Source organism: Rattus norvegicus, chromosome 1 (assembly GCF_036323735.1).
Source record: "Rattus norvegicus strain BN/NHsdMcwi chromosome 1, GRCr8, whole genome shotgun sequence".
Taxonomy (NCBI): Eukaryota; Metazoa; Chordata; class Mammalia; order Rodentia; family Muridae; genus Rattus; species Rattus norvegicus.
Window position 1 is genome coordinate 199,178,909 of NC_086019.1, and position 18,099 is coordinate 199,197,007.

General features: G+C 47.3%; 2 protein-coding genes across 6 annotated transcripts in view; one reads left to right on the top strand and one right to left on the bottom strand.

The window, feature by feature from the left end:
- The window catches only part of Insyn2a (inhibitory synaptic factor 2A), a 55,343-nt gene extending 51,174 nt beyond the window's left edge, over nucleotides 1-4,169 (bottom strand). The window contains exon 1 of one of the 4 annotated variants that reach the window (XM_063282543.1): nucleotides 3,458-4,169. The gene's annotated coding sequence lies outside the window, so the exon portion shown is untranslated. The remainder of the gene's footprint in view (nucleotides 1-3,457) is intronic. The other 3 variants (XM_008759969.4, XM_039103907.2, NM_001143803.1) reach the window with 3 other exon arrangements.
- Nucleotides 1-18,099, top strand: part of Dock1 (dedicator of cyto-kinesis 1) — a 516,616-nt gene that overhangs the window by 281,888 nt on the left and 216,629 nt on the right. The gene's annotated exons all lie outside the window — the stretch shown is intronic.

Below are 18,099 nucleotides of genomic sequence, written 5' to 3' on the forward strand. Positions count from 1 at the left end.
TTCCCAGATCCCTGTGCAACAGCATCATCTCCAGGAGGTTTACAAAGTGATTTAGAAACACAACTCTTTCTTGGTCTCCTAATTCTATGATGTTCTCTATATTCAAGTTCATTTTTTTTCCTCCTATGCCTGGCTTGAACCGAGTCTCCAGTTCAAGCTGGACTTAGAATCCAGGGGGCCGAGACCACCCGAGGCATTCTCTGCAGCTTCTTAATCTGAGGCCAGGGGCTTGGTTGCCTGGAGACACCTCCTTGCCTTCTGCCTTCGGGGACTGAAACAGTTACATCCCCCAGACATGGTTGAGAGGTTCAAACCCAAACCCTCCATGCCTTAGTCTGTGACATCATCCAAACAACTTGTTTATGTGAATTTGCCAGGGCCATACAAAGCTGTAACTCATACAAATTTGTATTCTGTCCTCAAGGTATAAGGCAAACACCTTTTTAAAGTGAACTGATTAAAGGTCAGGATGTTTTACTGTATTTACATAAAGATAGATTAATTTAAGCTTGGATAAAGGCTTCTCCGGGCATTTCAGAACTTCATGGAGATATGTGTGTTGTCCTGTCGTATCAATCCTATTAAATTTTGCTTTTAAAATATTGAAACCACTCCATAATTCTATGAAATATTAAAATCAAATATGAAGGTTCCACATCATAAATTATGTCAGCTAATTTGGGGTTAGAGAATGCAGGTCTCTGGAGTTACAAAGGGTCCAGGCCAATGAACGCAGCTGTCACATTTCCGAAGGAGCTGTGGAAACAGTCCTTGTGTCTAGGAGCCCTTATGGCCTCTCATTCCCTGGAGGATGAGAGCTACCTCCATTCAGTATAATTGGTGCTGTGCCCTAGATGATCTGTTAAGAGCTTCTCTGCTATGCATCTGCTTAGGTGTCTGGTGGGTTGGGCTAAAGTGTTGGAATTAAAGCCTTTGGCGACTCCATTACTGCCCTTCTACAGCAAGGCCTGTCCTGAGAACACGGCACTGTGCCTCCAATCGTTTCTGAATCTTACTGCCCAAGAAGAAGTCTGGCCAACACAAATACTCTGCTTCTACAAGGGAGTTCAGTAGCTATCTCTCTCAGTGAGGCAGCCATGCGATTGGAGCAAACCTGAGGATACAAATATCTAGTGATGTGGATAAGTACCTAGCCTCTCACTGGGATAGCCTGGTATCTGTATTTTCTGTGAACTCCACTGTGTCGGGCTTTTCCTTGGAGATGCCTGCCTGTCTTCACAGGCCTTTCTTTTATTTATGTAGCTCTTAAATTTTTATCTACAAATGGAAAAACGAAAGTCAAAAATTGTCTCTTCATGGGGCAAAATAACTGTGACAACACAGGGGTTCTGTATGGTAAACTGAGGTAACAGGGTGACTGGATGTTCATGGAGCCTCCTGAAGGCTCATGTGGAGCTTTCTAGTGCATGCCTTATTAGCCTGCATCTTAACCACTAGTTATGTTTCTCAATGGAATAATGGACCTGATTTATGTCAAAACCCCAGTGTCTCAATCACGACAATAAAACAGAAAGTCATGGCAACTGTTGTCATTTCAAGACATGCTTTGCTTTTCAAGGACATCCTGTCTTTAAAGAGAGAGGTCTTTGAACCAGATTAAAAAAATTAAATCACTCTACCTTTTTAAGGAAAAGATGAATTTAATGAACAAAACAAAACTCTATAGCTCACATAATTTATACCAAATCCTGCTGTTAAGCTAGGCTTCTTCTCTACCAAACTCGATTCTGATAAACCCATCCTGGACCGCAGTACCCTCTCCTGTAGATAGTAAACAGGGACAGTAAATTAATATCTGGAAAGGTATGCACATGGCAAGACTTCCATTTTTTTTCTCTTTGAGCTGTTCTGTGCACGTTTGCTAATCATGCTTGCAAAAATATTGCAGAGATAAATATGAACTTTGAAAAGTAACATTCAACAGGATGTGAGTGTAAGAAATAGCACACCATGAATAGTAAAACCCAGCATGTTCCGCCTCTGCGGAGTTCAATGATTACTGTCTGTTCAGCCTTTACCGGCAGCTTCATAAGGCAGTACCCTTATTTATGAACTCCCCATGGGGGGGGTGATCCAGCTTTTATGATCAGAATGGCATTTTAAATCAGGTCCCAGCCCTGTAACCTTGATCAAGCCCTGATCAAGGCTGTGAAAAAGTACCCTCCCCCAAACCAAGTCATTTTCTAAGAGAGAATCTTCAAGCTACTGACCTCAACCCTGTGCTAGCCCTTGCCTTGGTACTCTGAAATGATCTTGTAGATTCTTAGCCAAGGCAGGGCTTGCCCAAAGTTCCTTCCCACTCTTGCCAGTTTCACCTCGGGATGCTTCGGCAGAATTTCAGCACCCAAGCAGACAAGGTCAAATTAAACTGCTTCTCCTACTGCTTCTAGCTCCTGAGTCCAACAGAGCAGCCAATCTCCCAGCCCCAGGCCTGCACCAAGAGAGGGGAAGGGACCTGAACCCTGATCTGCAGAGAGTAAAAGGCACCCGTTTTTCTCCCCTATTTACTCCAGGGTGCCTCTCCTCCCCCACTCCTGGCATCATTTTATCACTGGCTTCATCTCCTTGTGGCATATTTTCAGGGTGGTAGAATGTTGAGGTCACAGGGAGAGGCTCTTTTTCTTTTCCAAGCAGCAGAGATGCCAGCCTGGGACCCTGAGCATGAACAAGCAAGATGCAGAGTCTTGTTCTTGACTTTGGGCTCTAGTCTCTGCCCCTGCTTGGGTTCACTCCTCTTTCCTGCCCTCACTGGCTCCCTAGGATCTGCAGCATCCCTTGGTTTCCCACGCTTGTGCAGGTCAGGCAAGGTATGCCAGCACCCAGAAGCTCAGCCGGTGCAGACCACAGCTCGAAGAAAGTGCCCTATAACAGTAACCAAGAGATGAGACCAAGATTTCACGTGGGCATTTTTGCCTTCGCTCCTGCTTCCGTCTTTGCTCAACGGCAGGCGGCAGGGCCCCTCTGCTCAGACTTATTCCCCCCATCTCCCTGAAGTTAATCAGCTGTACTGTACTTGGCAGTTCGCTTTAGTTTGGATAATACTTTCAAAACCTCGAACGTTCCAGGGAGATGGTCGTCCCCAGAGCCCCCATCCCCTCCCGCCCAGTTCTGCTTGGCCAAGGATGTCCTGTGCTCGCAAGGCTGTGGCGTTTGTCTCGAATAGACATCACATTCCCGCTCCTCCAAGACTGGAGCCAAAGTTGCCAGATGCCCCTGGGCGACTAGGTCCTGCCAGGTGCAGTTGCGTAACCTCGCCCCCCGCCCCCGCCGCTGCCCGCCACCAGGTCTACACTGGGCTACACCCGCCGTCCCGGACCCAGACGAAGCCAGTTTAGGGGCGAGTGCGTGCGCAAGAGCCAGGGTCTGCACCCATCTGCCAGCGATCAAGTACAGCGGGCTCGGGGTGCAGGAGGAGGGCATGCTGGGCTCCTCTTACCTTTGGCTGCTTACTGGTAAGTGGAGGTCGGTGCAGCGCCTGGCTCAGGCATGTCTTGCCGCGGACCCTGGCAAGCCTGGCGCGGCACGGAGCACTCGGGGCAGAGCATCCACGGCAAGGATCGCGGGGCTCGCGCTGAAGGAGGCTCGGCTTCGGGGACTTGGCCAGCTGCGTGCCCGCCGCCCGCCCCCTCCACTGCCACGGGCCCGGCCCGGCCGGCCCCCGCGCCGCAGCTCGAGTCCCTTCGGCTCCTGCTCAGCGACGCGCACGGGGAGGCAGTGGCTCGGCCGGCTCCGGGGACGCCCGCGCGCTCGCCCGATCGCGGCGCGGCGGAGCCAGCCACAGCCACCCGGCTCCGTGCTCCTCAGATGTCCTCATTTACTGCAATTGTCTTCAGCGAGATCCGGGGCCGGGAGGAGGGGGCGGAGACGGGGAGGGAACGGGAGGGGAGTTCTGGCCAAGGCTCCAGGTCCCGGCTACTCTATGGAGCCGAGCGACCAGAGGACTGAGCAGAGGGCACCCAGAGCTGCGCGCCAGTCGCCTGTGCGCTCGCCTGCCACCGAGGCGGGCGGAGCCCCGGGGCCCGTGAGGCGGGGGTGGGGCGGGGGCGGGCCAGGCCGCGTGCGTGGGGCGGGGGCCGGGCGCGTGAAGGAGCCCCTCCAGCCAGAGCCGGATCGCGGGCAGGAGGAGGAGTAGAAGGAGGAGGTGCTGGAAGCAGCCGCTGGCTGCTGCCTGTGCGCGGAGCTCCTCTGCCACATCCTAGGGTTTCTGAGCTGCAGGCGGCGCTGCGAGGCCCCTGGAACTTGTTGAGTCTACCCAGGAGCCACCTCAGGCAGGCGCAGGGACCCTCTTGATTTCTTCCTCTGGAGTGGGGTTGTCTATAGGGAACCCTACTTGATGACTTTCTGTGGTGTCCACCAACCTACCCCTGCTGGGTAGTTAATATCCTAGATGGGAATGGACACAGGGTCAAGGCGCCCGCCCCCTCACCTGCAGATGTGTCTTTGGAGAGACTGTGGATGAAGGTTTCTCTTTTGCGTTTTTTTATGTCTGTGATCAACCTGGAGTCCATCCCTCAAATAAGGACTTGTTTGTTGGCCTAGGGACAAATTAGAGAGTTCCTGCTTGCCTATCAGCTCTGTTGCATGCTGATTTGTGGACATGTCAGGCATCTCCACACTGTTCCTCAGGTAGACCTCCTAGTCCCTCTGCCCCTCAGCCGCTCCCCCTCCCAGGGGGGCAGTGGGAGATTTTGCTTGTTTTGATCAGAGTCAAGTACACTCAGGAAAAGGGATTTCTCTAGTGTGAACAGAGGACGATTCCTAGCACATAACCCCAACCTCCCTCCACTAGAGTCTTGTGAGCTCTCTGCTGCAGGTTCAGGGTCTTCCCTGATGCCTAGCAGGGCTGAGTAACAGACACTGAGACTAAGTATCCCTGGAGATATGTCTCCCAGCCCTACCTAGGACATACTGGAAAGTAGCCCCCACTGTTAACATGGTGGTAAGCTTTGGCCAGTGAATTGGGAATTCAGATGGGAAATGCTCTTAATCACGCCACTCTGACAGGCACACCTTGCCGGACAGGAGACAGGTTCTGTTCATTCCTATGTCTTAGTATTCCAGGCCACTCCATGACTCTATCCTCATACTGGCTGATAGTGCCCAGCTCTCTGTTTTATACACAGTTTCAGCTCTTTTAAAGGGCTTCCTGTAAGATACTGTGTTGTCTATGTAAGGTGATGTGCCCACATGTTCCAGAAGGAGGACATTCTAAAACATCTTCACTTTGCATGTCTCTCAGTAGCCCTTGGGATACACAGCCATGCTCCTGAGTAAAGAAATGTTTCTCTAGGTGTACCAGCAGGCCCAGCCATGTATCAGGGAGGACCCTGAGCTTGCAGCTGGATGCTGACTCCAGCCCCCCGGGAGTATCTGATCTTGTGAGCACTCTGCTGCAGGCTCAGGACCTGATGTCTATGTTGGCCTGGTGGTTAGGGACAGAACACCAAGCCTGGGGAATCTAGACTCTGTCCCTCCCACTCTTTAAAAATACCCCTTAGGTCCCAGATTTTCCCAATTCTGATTGATAGCCCATTTATGTCTTTAGCCCAGAAGGCTGTTGGGATCTGGCTGGGGAAAGAGCCTGTGTGTTGGCTGCTGTTATGTCAACTTGCTACAAACTGGAGTTATCTGAAAGGAAGGAACCTCAATTGAGAAAACGCCCCATGAGATCCAGCTGAAAGACATTTTCTTAATTAGCAATTGAGGGTCCAGCCCATTGGGGGCCTTCCTGGGCTGGTGGTCCTGGGTTCTGTAAGAAAGTAGGTTGAGTAAGCCATGAGGAGCAAGCCAGTAAGGAGCATCCATCCATGGCCTCCGTATCAGCTCCTTCCTCCAGGCTCCTGTTCTGCTTAGGTTCCTGCCCTCACAGCTTTTGATGATGAGCAGCAATGTGAAACTGTGGTTGAAATAAACCCTTTACTCTCTCAGTTGCCTTTGTTCAAGGCATTTCATCACAGTAACAGCAACTCTGACTAGGACAGTCTGCAAGCATGAATAGACTGTGCAACCCAGATAGAAGCCAGAGGGGGTGTATAGGACTTGGGACTGTTGTATCAGCAGCAGATGACAAGGGTTCCTGCCTGACACGCCCCCCTGTCCCCTTCTCCAGATGTGTTCTTACATCTTGGGGAAGTCTGTCCTGAAAATTTTCTGTTATTCTTACCTTATTGTAAATCCACAAGATTAAAACCCCCTTTTCTATTTCTTAAGTATGTCACTGCAAATCTGACAGGCAGTGTGGGAATGGCACCATTGAGAATGGAAAGTGCAGGTTTGTGATCCATGGGTAAAATCAGATCGATAGAAAGGTGTGCAGAGGATGCCTGGGCTCAGTCACAAGCCCCACTGTGAGCTGGTTAGGTGTCTCTAGGGACAGTGTCAGTAAAGATCCCCACAGTGGCTACCTGGAGGAGGAAATGATGAAATGCTATGGCCGGCAGATTAGAAAATGTTCTAGCTGAACTAAGTCTACTGTTATCCTGCCTTGGCTAGAAAATGCCTCTGCCCAGGCTCACTTGGGCCCCAGCTGATGATGCTGCTCGAAGAAATTGTGGGAGCTTCGGAAAGTGGAGCTTATCTGGAGGAAGTAGGTTGTAGAGGTCAGGGTATAAGGTTAGTCCTCGAGGTTTCTAGTTGGATTCCACTTCCTGTCCCCCTACCAGAGCTTTGAGAAGTTCCAGCCCAGTACGTCTACTGCCGTGTCACTCCTACTACCTGGGGGCAGCCTGCCACCCTACCTTCCCCATCATGATGAACTAATACCTCTAGGCCACACCCAAAACAATCCTTCCTCTTTAAGTTGCTTTTCTCATGAATTTCGTTGCAGTAATAAGCATGCCATTGATGTGCCCTCTGCTTTTTAAAAAGAATGTCTGAATGTATTTACCTAGGGCATCACTAAGTCTGCCATCACAAGCTGAGATGTTGATGAGAGAATGTCTCACTTGACTAGAGATGACTAGTCCATGGGCACCAGCATGCTCGGCACCTTCAAGCAAGCCTTGTGTTAGGGGCTGGGGAGGGGCGGAGTTCTGGCCTTCTTGCTGCCCACAGATGCTCTTTGCATCACGGTTTCTGCGTGGACAGAACAGATGTATATATTAAGGGTTTATAATGAGTCCTTATGTTCAGCTTCCCCAGAAAAGAGAAAGTAGACTCATTTTAGGAATCAATTAGGTATAAATTGGTTTCTTAGATTTTGCTTCAGAATTTCACCACAAAAGGTAGTCTTGCAAAGGAGAAAATAGCCATTTTAAGAAAGAGATTTCCCACAGGCAGAGGCAGCCGGAGAAATAAAACTACATGGAAATTCATGCTGCCTAACCCACACAAAGTCTGCTCCTTTGACTTCCTGGAAGTGTTCATGTCCTGAACTTCCAAACCAGTGAATTGGTCAGGAGATGTAGTTGTTGGGGTCCTTGTCTAGCGTGCACAGCCCTGTGCTCCATCCTCATCGTGCAGAAGACAGACCTTGTATACATGAAAACTCAGTGCTTCAGAGGGGGAAACAGAAGGATTACAAATTCAAGGACAGCCTTGGTTATATAACAAGTTGGAAGGAAGCCTGGATTACCCAAGACCCTGTCTCAAAAACAAAACAAAACCAATAGTATGATAAACTGCAGTGTGTGTGTGTGTGTGTGTGTGTGTGTGTGTGTGCAGAATGTCCTGAGCCATTTTAATTCCAAACTGAGAGTAATCATATCTACTAAGAAGCAAATGGCTAAGAATTTCTTGTATTATCTAGAAACAACCACCACCAAATGATTGCCTTCTGAGGCCGGAAGACTTTCGGAAACAGCATGCAGAGCAAGAGTGTATATCACTAATTTGCTGGAGAGATGCTCAGTGGTGAAGAGCACCGGCTGCTCTTAACCAAGGACCAGGCTTTGATTCCCAGCTGTCATGCCTCACATTTGTCCGTAAAGTCCTAGAGACGCTGATGCCCTCTTCTGGCCTCTGAGGGCACTGCATGCATACAGTGCACAAGACATACATGCAAGCACACTGCCCATATGCATCATTAATTAAAAAAAAGAAAGAAGAAAGAAAGAAAGAAAAGGACAGGAAAAGAAAGCATGTATCACAGGATTCATTCACAGGGAGTCCAAGGAATTTGTGGTGTTTGGTATGAAGCTGGTGGCTACTGTTGGAGGCTAATGACACAGAGCTTGGGAACCTCCTTGTACACTCATTTAGATGTAACCAGGTTTCCTGTCATCTCATTGCATTTTGTCTGTCTATGTTACCACAGCATCCCCACCATGCCTTATAATACATCTCTCTAAATGAAGGGGCTTAATGTCAGTGAGATGAGCTTTCAATGCTAAAGCCAAAACCCAAGGGAAAGAAAGGGAAATGAGGGGCCCTGCAGCCTCCCTGCACACTTAGCCACAGGTGAGAAAGTTCTGAGGGAAGCTGCTGCAGAACCCTGGCCCTCCTGACTCGCAGATGCCCCTGTGACACAGCTCACTTGGGAATGATTTTCCCACCTCCTACTTGTTCTCAAGTGACTCAAGGTGGGACTGTCTGTGGTGAGCAGTTTCCCTCCTCCAGCTCAGAGACAGCAGCTGCAGACATGGCCGACCCACAGTGCACTTCTACAAAGGAGAGGGAGCTTGCATTGATGAGCCCCGGTTGGGTGGGAGCAGTAACAAATGCCAGCTCTGCTTTCTCTTTGAGAACGAGACTGGTACGACCCTCAAAATGCACCGCAACCAGGCCTCCCCTTAGCCCAGGAGACTAATGAGATACCCCTCTTCAGACCCCATTTGTCATCTACCTTCTGCCTCCTGGACTTGTATCTTGCTTGCATCTCCATCTGCGTCAAGCTCCCTACCCATAATTGCCCTTTGTCCTGGTCACTAGGTCTTACCCCTCGGAGGAGAGCGGCTCATCCACCCTTCTTTCCCCCGTCCTTCGCCTTCCAAGACAAGAGACTGGAGATGGTTTATTGGCCACTAATCTAATTAGCTGGAGAGAGGCTGAGCATCTAGAAGACCCATGATAATCCCAGGTTTTCTAAACCAATCACTGCACATAGAACTTTCTAAAGGAAATGAGATGTTTTCCCTTTTAAAGAGGGCACTGGTGGTTCTAGTCTCCCTTTAACAACTGCAGCAGCTGTGCTTGGAAGGATGAAGTAAGCACGCACTCCTGGCACTCTCCCAGACCCACACGTGCTGGGCTGTCATCAAACCCACAGGCAGCTGGGCACAGTGGTTCATGACTGCAATCCCGGCTATCTGGAGGCTGAGGCAGGAGTTCAAGGCGTGCAGGGCCACAGAGCGAGACCCTGCCTCAAAAATAAACAATTCCAGCCTTCCTTTTCTACATTGGCTACCCTTTCCCTCCCACCCTAGGACTCACTAAGGAAGCAAGCCTGGAGTAGCTATTTGGCTGACTTCACTCTGTTCAGCCTGGGCTATGGTAGCAACCGGGTTTCTCACTACCCTTGTCTAATGCACGGAGTAAGCCTTTTGCTACAGAGGTAGCTTGCTCCAGAGCCATTCTCAGCGTTTGCTGCCCTCTCTCTGAGCCTGCTGCAGCTCAGCTTCTGAAAAGCAGCTCATCTGCCCAGGCCAAAGATGACACCTTTAACCAGAACTGGGTCAAAAAGGGATAAAAATTGCTCTCAAATTTCAGGGCATGTCTTCCAGTCCACTCTGTGTAACACTGTCCTCTGCTCCTCTGTCTGAAAACTGTCCTTGGACAGAGGCTGGGTGGCAGCTTGGGGCATTGCAGAGAGGCCTGGAGTCAGAGCAGGGCAGGGTGGCACCTGTCTTGCAACATCCGGCATAGGAGTTTCCTGGTTTGTCCTTGTTTGTCGCTAGCCTTCCTAGGCATGCAGGAGAGGGTAGGAGAAAGGAAGAAGACAATGGAAGTCTCCCTTACCCTAGGTTCTTCACACTAGATGCATACGATGCTCTCCACTCTTGTGATGAGCCTGTAGGCTCATCCTGTTGTGCCCCGGCACTCTGCATATTGTCTGCTTTTGTCCTCATGGGAAGGCTGTGAAACGTATCGGGACCAACTTTCCACAGATGTTAATCAGGAAAATAAGCAGTTTCTCCAAGGTCACACGGCCAGGAAGTGTTGGAGCCTAGACTCACATACAGGTCCTGCACGTTGGCAGACTGCTTACTGCTTTGCTCAGTTCCTTATTTTTATCTGCCCTTGACATTGCTGTAGAATATATATGGTAAGTTAGTGTGGCTTGATTTGGGCTGAGCAATCTTGCAGGAGAATGTCTCTATCCACTGTAATCCCCTTCATGGTTCTTAAGTGTCCTAAGTAATACCAGAGACCTTTGTCCTGAGCTAACTGTAATGTTCCAGGCCATCATGGGAGTGGCCCAAAGGAACACACTCTGACCTCAGTCAAGTCCTTTGCCTCTGCGGAGCTCCCAGCTGCAAGCTGATAAGCCTCTGGCTAAGTTTTCTTTCGCTTCCTTAGCTAGACATCCTCTTTTCAATGTACCTGTCATTGGAACTTTCCAGAGAGACCAGGCACAGAAATAGCGACAGAGCAGGATGCTTATGTATTGGGTAGCTCTCTGCTTCACCCTTGTGACTTCCGTGACATTATCACACGTTGTCTTCATCAAACGACAGTTATTAAAATGATCCATCACAACATACATGTTCTGTATACACCACAGAGCTCATCTTCAAGAACTTTTATGCCATGAGTAATAAAGTTATATGACTGTGGCCTTTACTGATAATAGTAAATCCCTGCCTGCTTTCATTCCTGAACCCCGGTTAATTTGGACAATACTTCCTCCTCCTTCTCCTTCCCCTCTTCCTGCTTCTCCTCCCACTCCTTCTCCAGCTCCTCCTCTTTCTCCTCTTCTTCCTCCTCCTCCTCCTCCTCCTGTTTCTCTTCCTCCAGTAGCTTGCTGTGCATATAATTCTAATTACCCACCCTTGACATTTTTATACTCAGTGTAATAAATTATTTTGCTAATTTGGGTCTAGGAATTGATTACCTGACTTTGGATGTTGTGTTTACTGGGGAGTGTGGATCCTGATGGTTTTTGTTTTTAAGTGCCTAAGTCCACAATGGAAAAGTGCAAATGCCTTCGTAAATATCTGTTTATATTTGGTGACCTCTAAGTCCACACACAGATTTGCAGTTGTATTTTTATTATTAACACGTTTTTCTTTCATACTACAAATTCTTGGGGATGAGATGAGCAAGTTATTCATCTAATGCACTGTACTTCATTCAACATAAACCAGGGCATGGTACCCTGTGGGCATGTTATACTCTAAGGAGTATGTGTCTTTACGCCTTACTTCTTGGTTTCCTTCTGCTAGTTCCACTGTGCCTTTAAGCTAAAGTAACAATCAAACATTTCTATGAATATACTTTATGTGCGATTTTACTCCCAGGATTAAAAGAATAGCATGGGAATGTGTAAATGTTGCCTACAATTCTTCATTTGTAAATAGCTTGTGTCAGTAATTTCAAGTGCAGGGCATATAGTTGGAACATGATTCTGAACCCCTCGGTGCAGCTGTCACAGTCCTTTGCTGCAAGGAAACGTCAAACGGGTTCTCCAAGCCTCATAGATTTTGAAGTAAGGAAGAGTCATGAGGTCTTGGCATCTCCTCTTTGTTGATGGAGGCCTCTTCTTCTTGGCACCCATTGGCTAAATATTTCAGTAGATTAAACAAAGTCACTGTGCTTTATAGGGTATTACATATACATGTCTATGGGTGTGTGTGTGTGTGTGTGTGTGTGGGTGGGTGGGTGTGAACGTGTGTACAGCTTTTACTCAGTATAAAGATAGCAGGAAATCCAAATTCATTCCCAGTGTGTTCTCAGTGTGAATCCCAAGGTTTTGTTTTAGAATTTATTGACTATCTGAAAATGATTCTGTAAAGTTAAGCAGTTTATAAATAAAAGGCAGGAGGCTAGTCAGGAGACTGAAATGGATGTTCTCCTCAGAGGCCACTGGGGGCTCCCTTCAACTCTCCTTGTTTGTGAATGAAGACACCTGGGCTGTGCAGGGCTCAGGCCTCTCCATTCATTTGCATACAGATTATCTATTTACACGATAAGACAAAAATGATGAGTATGAGAAGACAAAAAACACCTCTTTATTGGGTATCTTGGGCTATCTTGGTGTTAGGCTCTAAAGTTCTAGTAGCAGATCAAAGTTATTGAGATTTATTTTGTTCCCTGCGCTCAAGTATGAAAACAAAATAATTAATTTCAATGACACCTTTTCTTCTTCCCAGTGGAGTAAATATTGTCACATGGAATTGTTGGTGATGCTTCCAAATCCCTTAAAATTAGACTCATTCACACTGTGGAAATACTGAAGAAGCAACCCCCTCACTTGCAGGTTCATGATACTGCCTCTTTCTTTTTTGGTCTCTGGGTGTTAATGAAGAAATTTTGGTTCTGGAACTTTCTCTTCTGCTAACTCCAGCACGAACAGAAGACTGAGGCTCCACTTGCCTAGTTAAGCTCCAGGGTTCACGCTTATGGTTTCCATGCTCCCTGCCCTTGCCGTAGGCAAATTACTTAAATTCAGTTTGATATTATAGAGTACAGCTAATAAGAGCAGCAGGGGAGCAGATTAGGACTGAACTTTGCTGTACTGTGTTGGCCCGGGCGCTTCATCTGATGGAGTAAGTGTCAGAGGTTGACCAGATGTATCCAGCTTGAGTGCTGAGTATCAGCTCTTAGCTGAGGATAGCCATGGATGCTTCTCCACACAGAACTGAAAATGTGCTGTGAGATTTCTAAAAATGATGATGATGGGATGGGGATGGGGATGGTGGAGATGGTGTGGATGGAAATGGAGATGGTGATGGGGAGGGGGGGATGATGATGATGGGGATGGGGATGATGATGGGATGATAATGGTGGAGATTGTGGGGATGGTGATGGTGATGGTGATGGTAGTGGGATGTTGATGATATGGTGATGATGGGGATGGTGGGGATGGGGATGGTGGTGGGGATGGTGGTGGGGATGGTGATAGGGATGAGGATGGTGATGGGATGTGATGGTAGTGAGGATGGAGATGGTGATGATGGGGATGGTGATGGTGATGGTGGGGTAAGGATAGGGATGGTGATGGTAATGGTGGGGAGGGGGATGGTGATGTTGGGGATGGGGATGGTGGGGATGGTAATGGTGATGGTGATAGGAATGGGGATGGGGGTGGGGATAATGAGATGATATGTAGTTTGTGAGTATGAATTTTGTAATGGCTACATGGTTTTCCAGTGTGAAATGCTGGACATATCTGGGTAAAACATGGACTTCTAGAGGAAGTGCTCTTCCTCCAGACATCAGGGGAGAACCTTGTCTCCAGTGGTATCCTGAGCCAGGAGCTGTTAATAGGGCCTAAAGACTCAAGAACAGGCTGCTTAACACAAGGAAGACTCCTTGTCTGTGTGATGTTTTGTGAAGCTGGAGTTTGTTACTACATGTTACCCACAGGTCACACTGCTGTCTTTTGGATAAATGACAAGTTGGGAATGTAACGTGCTTTTCTCAGAGAAGTTCAAACAAGTTTGGAAGACATCACTCCCCCACTCCTTCATTGTAAGTGAGGCCTGGACCTTGTCTAGGAAAGTAAGAACTCCACAGTTCTTACCTCCTAGTCTTCCTTATGCTATCCCTACAGGTGCCACTCTGTCTTTGCACACCATACTTCTGGGCATCGATGACGTCAGCACCTTCATTCTCCTTAGTTGTGAAACTAGGTTAAGAGTTATCAGCACCCAAGTGCCAGTTGGAGAAGCAAGCTCACTTGGGTTGATGCACAAGATGAAATCAAGAATCTTACCTAAACACCCCTCCTGGGAGCAGGAAAGATTCAGAACTCTACAGATCAGATAAAGCAATTTGTCATGTAGGCAGGCAAAGCATGGCTGCAGCTGGCCATGATTGGTGTCCAGATCTACCAGATGAACACACATGAGCCATAACGAACCAATGACACTTTGAGAAGACTTGGAAATACTGTGCTCCTCACCCCCCCGGGAAACAGGGCATCTTGCATTCTTGAACATACCAGACACTTGGACATTTTTCATATATTTTGAGGTGAATGTGAACTGAAGCATTTCTCAAAAGAATCCTTTGTAAAAAGGTATTGCAAACTTTCCTTTAAAAAGTTAATTAAAATATCTTAAGACTTTATGGGCCATAACATCTTGTTATGAAAACTGGTCTCTGCTGATGAAGCAGAACAGCTCTAGAAAACACCTTTTAAAAACAAAGCAAAACAGTGGGGGTTGGGGGGGGAGCTTTAATCCTAGAACTCAGGAGGCAGGTAGATCTCTGTGAGTTCTAAGACACCCTGGTTTACATAGCGAGTTCCAGGATAGCCAGGGTTACATAGAAAGAGTCTGTCTTAAAAGAATAATAAGTTAAAGAGTGAGTGCTGTTTGAATTCCAAAAAAGGTTATTTGCGGGGTTGGTGCTATGGTTCAGTGGTTAAGGGTGTTTGCCGCTCTCGCAGAGGAACTGGTGTGGTTCCCAGCACTGACACCAAGCAGTTCACACCCACCTGTAGCTCCAGCTGCAAGGGAATCCAGCACCTGCTTCAGGTCTTCATGAGAGGTACGATCTCTGGCCTACTGAGCCATCTCTCCAGTCCCCGAAGCCTTTTTCCGTGAGAACCAGAGCTATCTTGTAGAGTGCAGCCATCTCTTAAAAGGAGATCTGTGTGTGCTGGGGCTGTTTGCTCCTCCAGAACACTAGACAATGCTGTTAACATTGGCTTTTCCTCTCCAGCTGATTTATTTAAATGTTTCACGTAGCCAAATGTACTGTCTTTGCTGTAGGCTTTTAATATGGGAGCTGTTATGATGACAGATATGATATATGGATTTTTTTGTTTTGATAGTTTCTAAACAATTGAGATGAATAGTTAAGTTTCTATAATTATTTCTTGTAACCATATGAAAAATTATTAAGCACAAGATTCCTACTTTTTTTCACTAGAGTAAGAATCAATAATCAATCAAATGTACATTTTAAGGTTATGTTTACTACTGTAGATTTTTATTCCGGGAAACTGAAATACCCTATCTCTGCATCATTTTGTGCATGAGAGTGTGTGTGTGTGTGTGTGTGTGTGTGTGTGTGTGCATGTGTGTGTGTGTGCGTGCGCACTTGAGTACCTATGCCACACTGTGTTGTAGAGATTGGAGAATAGCCTTGGGTATCAGTCTTGACCTCCCGCCTTATTTAAGGCAGGGTCTCCTGTTCTTTTATTGCTATGTACACTAGGATAGCAGCCCCGTGGACTTCTGTGGATGCTCCTCTCTCTCTTTTCCTTCTTATCCATTAAAGATTGGAGTTATAGATCTAGGTTGCAGTACCTGTCTTTACATGGGCTCTATAGATTCAAACTCAGATCCTCGAAGTTGTGTGGCAAGCGCCTTTTACCCACTGAGATATCTGCCCAACCCTCCATTTCTGTTTAAAACATGCCCCAAATGTGACATGGTGCTCCGTGAGTTCCCCAGGCAACTTTGAGTGTTTCCACCTCACTTTGGAATTTGTCCATACCCTGTCATCGTCATCTATTAATGCTTTGTAGTGTCACTTAGGGATATAAGATAAACTTAATTCATGTGGCAGTATTTCAGAGTTGTTACCATTGATTATATTTAACATCACCATTCATTAAAATCAATTCACTCTCTACAGAGCTCTGTAAATACCAATGGGTTGCCAGCACAGGCGGTCGTAGGTGACAACTTTCTGTTTTGTTTACCTGGCTGTGAGGACTTACCTACCCTGAACTTTCCCAAGTGTGTCTAACCCAGGTACCATTTATCTTGGCTGAAATCCGTTTGGATTCTTAGGACCACTCTTTCCCATTGTCCCCTCCTTCAGCCGATGGGTGGTCCCTTTGAGTGGTGGTCTTATGGTCCTTATAGAGAGATTTTTAGGATGACACTGAAGGTTTAACTCATGCAGGCTAGAGACTGAGCTTGCTTTGGGGGTTTTAGAGAGAAAATTAAGGGTCATTTGGGAATACCTAAATTGGATTTTCCTGAAAGAGAGCAAACTCTGGGGTTGTACAGTGGACCTTCATTTTCAGGAATGAAGACTAAACAGGGGAATGGGCTGGGTGGAGGAACCTGAGGGCAGTGTTCAACAGTGGAGAATACATACCTGTCCTTGCCTGCTGGTTTTCTTGACATCTGCCTGAGGTCGAAGGTTCATCTCTCCTCTACGTTAGAATCAAATGCTAAGCCAGGTGTCATGGCACTACTGGGAGATGGATGGATGCTTAAAGGGCAGGAAGGTCCCCAAACCCCTTCTTCCTGCCTCCTCAAACTTTAAGGTGATGGCTTGGGAAAGTAGATGAGGCATAAAAGTGCGAAACCACACAAGCAACAACAATAAACATGATTGACATCAACAAGAACTCCATCAAAAAATGGCATAAAATTAAAGCATTCCCACAAGAGAGCCATATGGGAAGAATACAGGTGTCCCAGGGATTCTTAGAGACAGTTTAGATGTGTGTGTACACTTCCTCCCTCCCAGTCGCACACCCACCTCGATGCCTAGACCCTTTGAACTGGCAGATTCAGCTAAAAGCCTCCCTGACATCTTAGCAGGCCTCCCACAGTCTGCAGTTCCTGTAGGCCTGATCCTCCAAGGATGCCGAGCCCTGGCTAGGGAAACCCCATCCTCAGTTGTGGTGCCCCTAGAATCAACTATAAATCTCTCTCCTTTATCACCAGTCTGTGCCGTTATGATTCACTGCCAGTCTCTCTGTCAGTCTTTTTTTTTTTTTTTTAATCAGAAAAAAAAAAAAAAAGAAAGAAAGAAAGAAAAGAAAAAGATTTCCTTCTCTCAGGTTCTTGGTTTCCTCACTGAGAGAATGAAATTTTTTATGTCATCTTAAATTTGGTGGTTATTGCCCCATTACCTATGGAAACTACTGTAAAGACCTCACTCAGCTGCCATCAGCTCCAGCCGTAGGCATCATTTGTGCCAGGAAAGATGGCCCCAGTGCTCAGCTTGGAAAGAATGGCCCCCTGCTTGCCTCTGCAAATGACTCCCACTGAAGCCTTGGTGAGCCGAGGACGTGACATGAGACGGTAAGGGGCTGTGAAGGGAATGAAGACTGAGAATTTCTTGTGGAAGTGTGGCACTGCTTGCGATTTAATGGTGATGGAGTCAGAAGAAGCCTTCTCTGTGAATGGCAGGAGGTAGCTCCAGACAGCCAGGGTCTGTCTGTCTATAGGGAGTAGGGGCAGGGCAGTGTCTTTCTCCTGCAGCTTCTGGTTTATAGATTTTCATTTCTCCTGTCTGGCCTTTCCTCCGCATCTAAACTGCTTCCTGGTTGCCATCGACCATGACTGTGGTGTGTACTAAAGCCAGGCCAAGCTGGCAGTTGGCTTGTTCTCCTGGCTGGTTCTTTGGCTAGCCCAGGTTACAACAGTGTGGCTTTGAAAGTTCATCCCCCCACCTCTCTTTCTCCCCTCCTCCCCTCTTTTCCTCTCTTCCTCTTTCTGATCCTCTTCCTACCTTCCAAGATTTTATAGCCTTAAGGTTTCCTGCCTAATACAAATTCCCTATTCAGGCATTACTAATTTCTTTACAGGACTGCAATTAAAGCTTGAGATACAGTTCTTGGAATATGTGACAAGTGACATAAGAATATTCTGTCATCCATTAGATTTTGTCTTATTTTCTTTTAAGTCATTGTTCGCTTTTATTACATTTATGGGGGAGGGGACCTGCAGGAACCACCGCATATGTGTTCAGGTCAGAGGACAACTTATGTGGGAGCTGGATCTCTCCTTCCACCAAATGAAATCTGGGGATTGAACTCAGATTGTCAGACATGACTGCAAGTGCTTGTACCCGCTGACCCATCTTGTCAGGTCTTTCTTTGTTTTATTTTATCTAGGACACTTCACCGGAGATGTATCCTCTTTGCAATGAGTGTACATTAAAGTATTGCTGACATGCAAGGATTAGCTGGAAAGGCAGACCTCCAAAAGCATAGCAGTAGACAGATCTCTAGCCTTTAAGGCCCCCATTGGGATGAGGAGGCCCTAGACTGTGGGAAGGGCA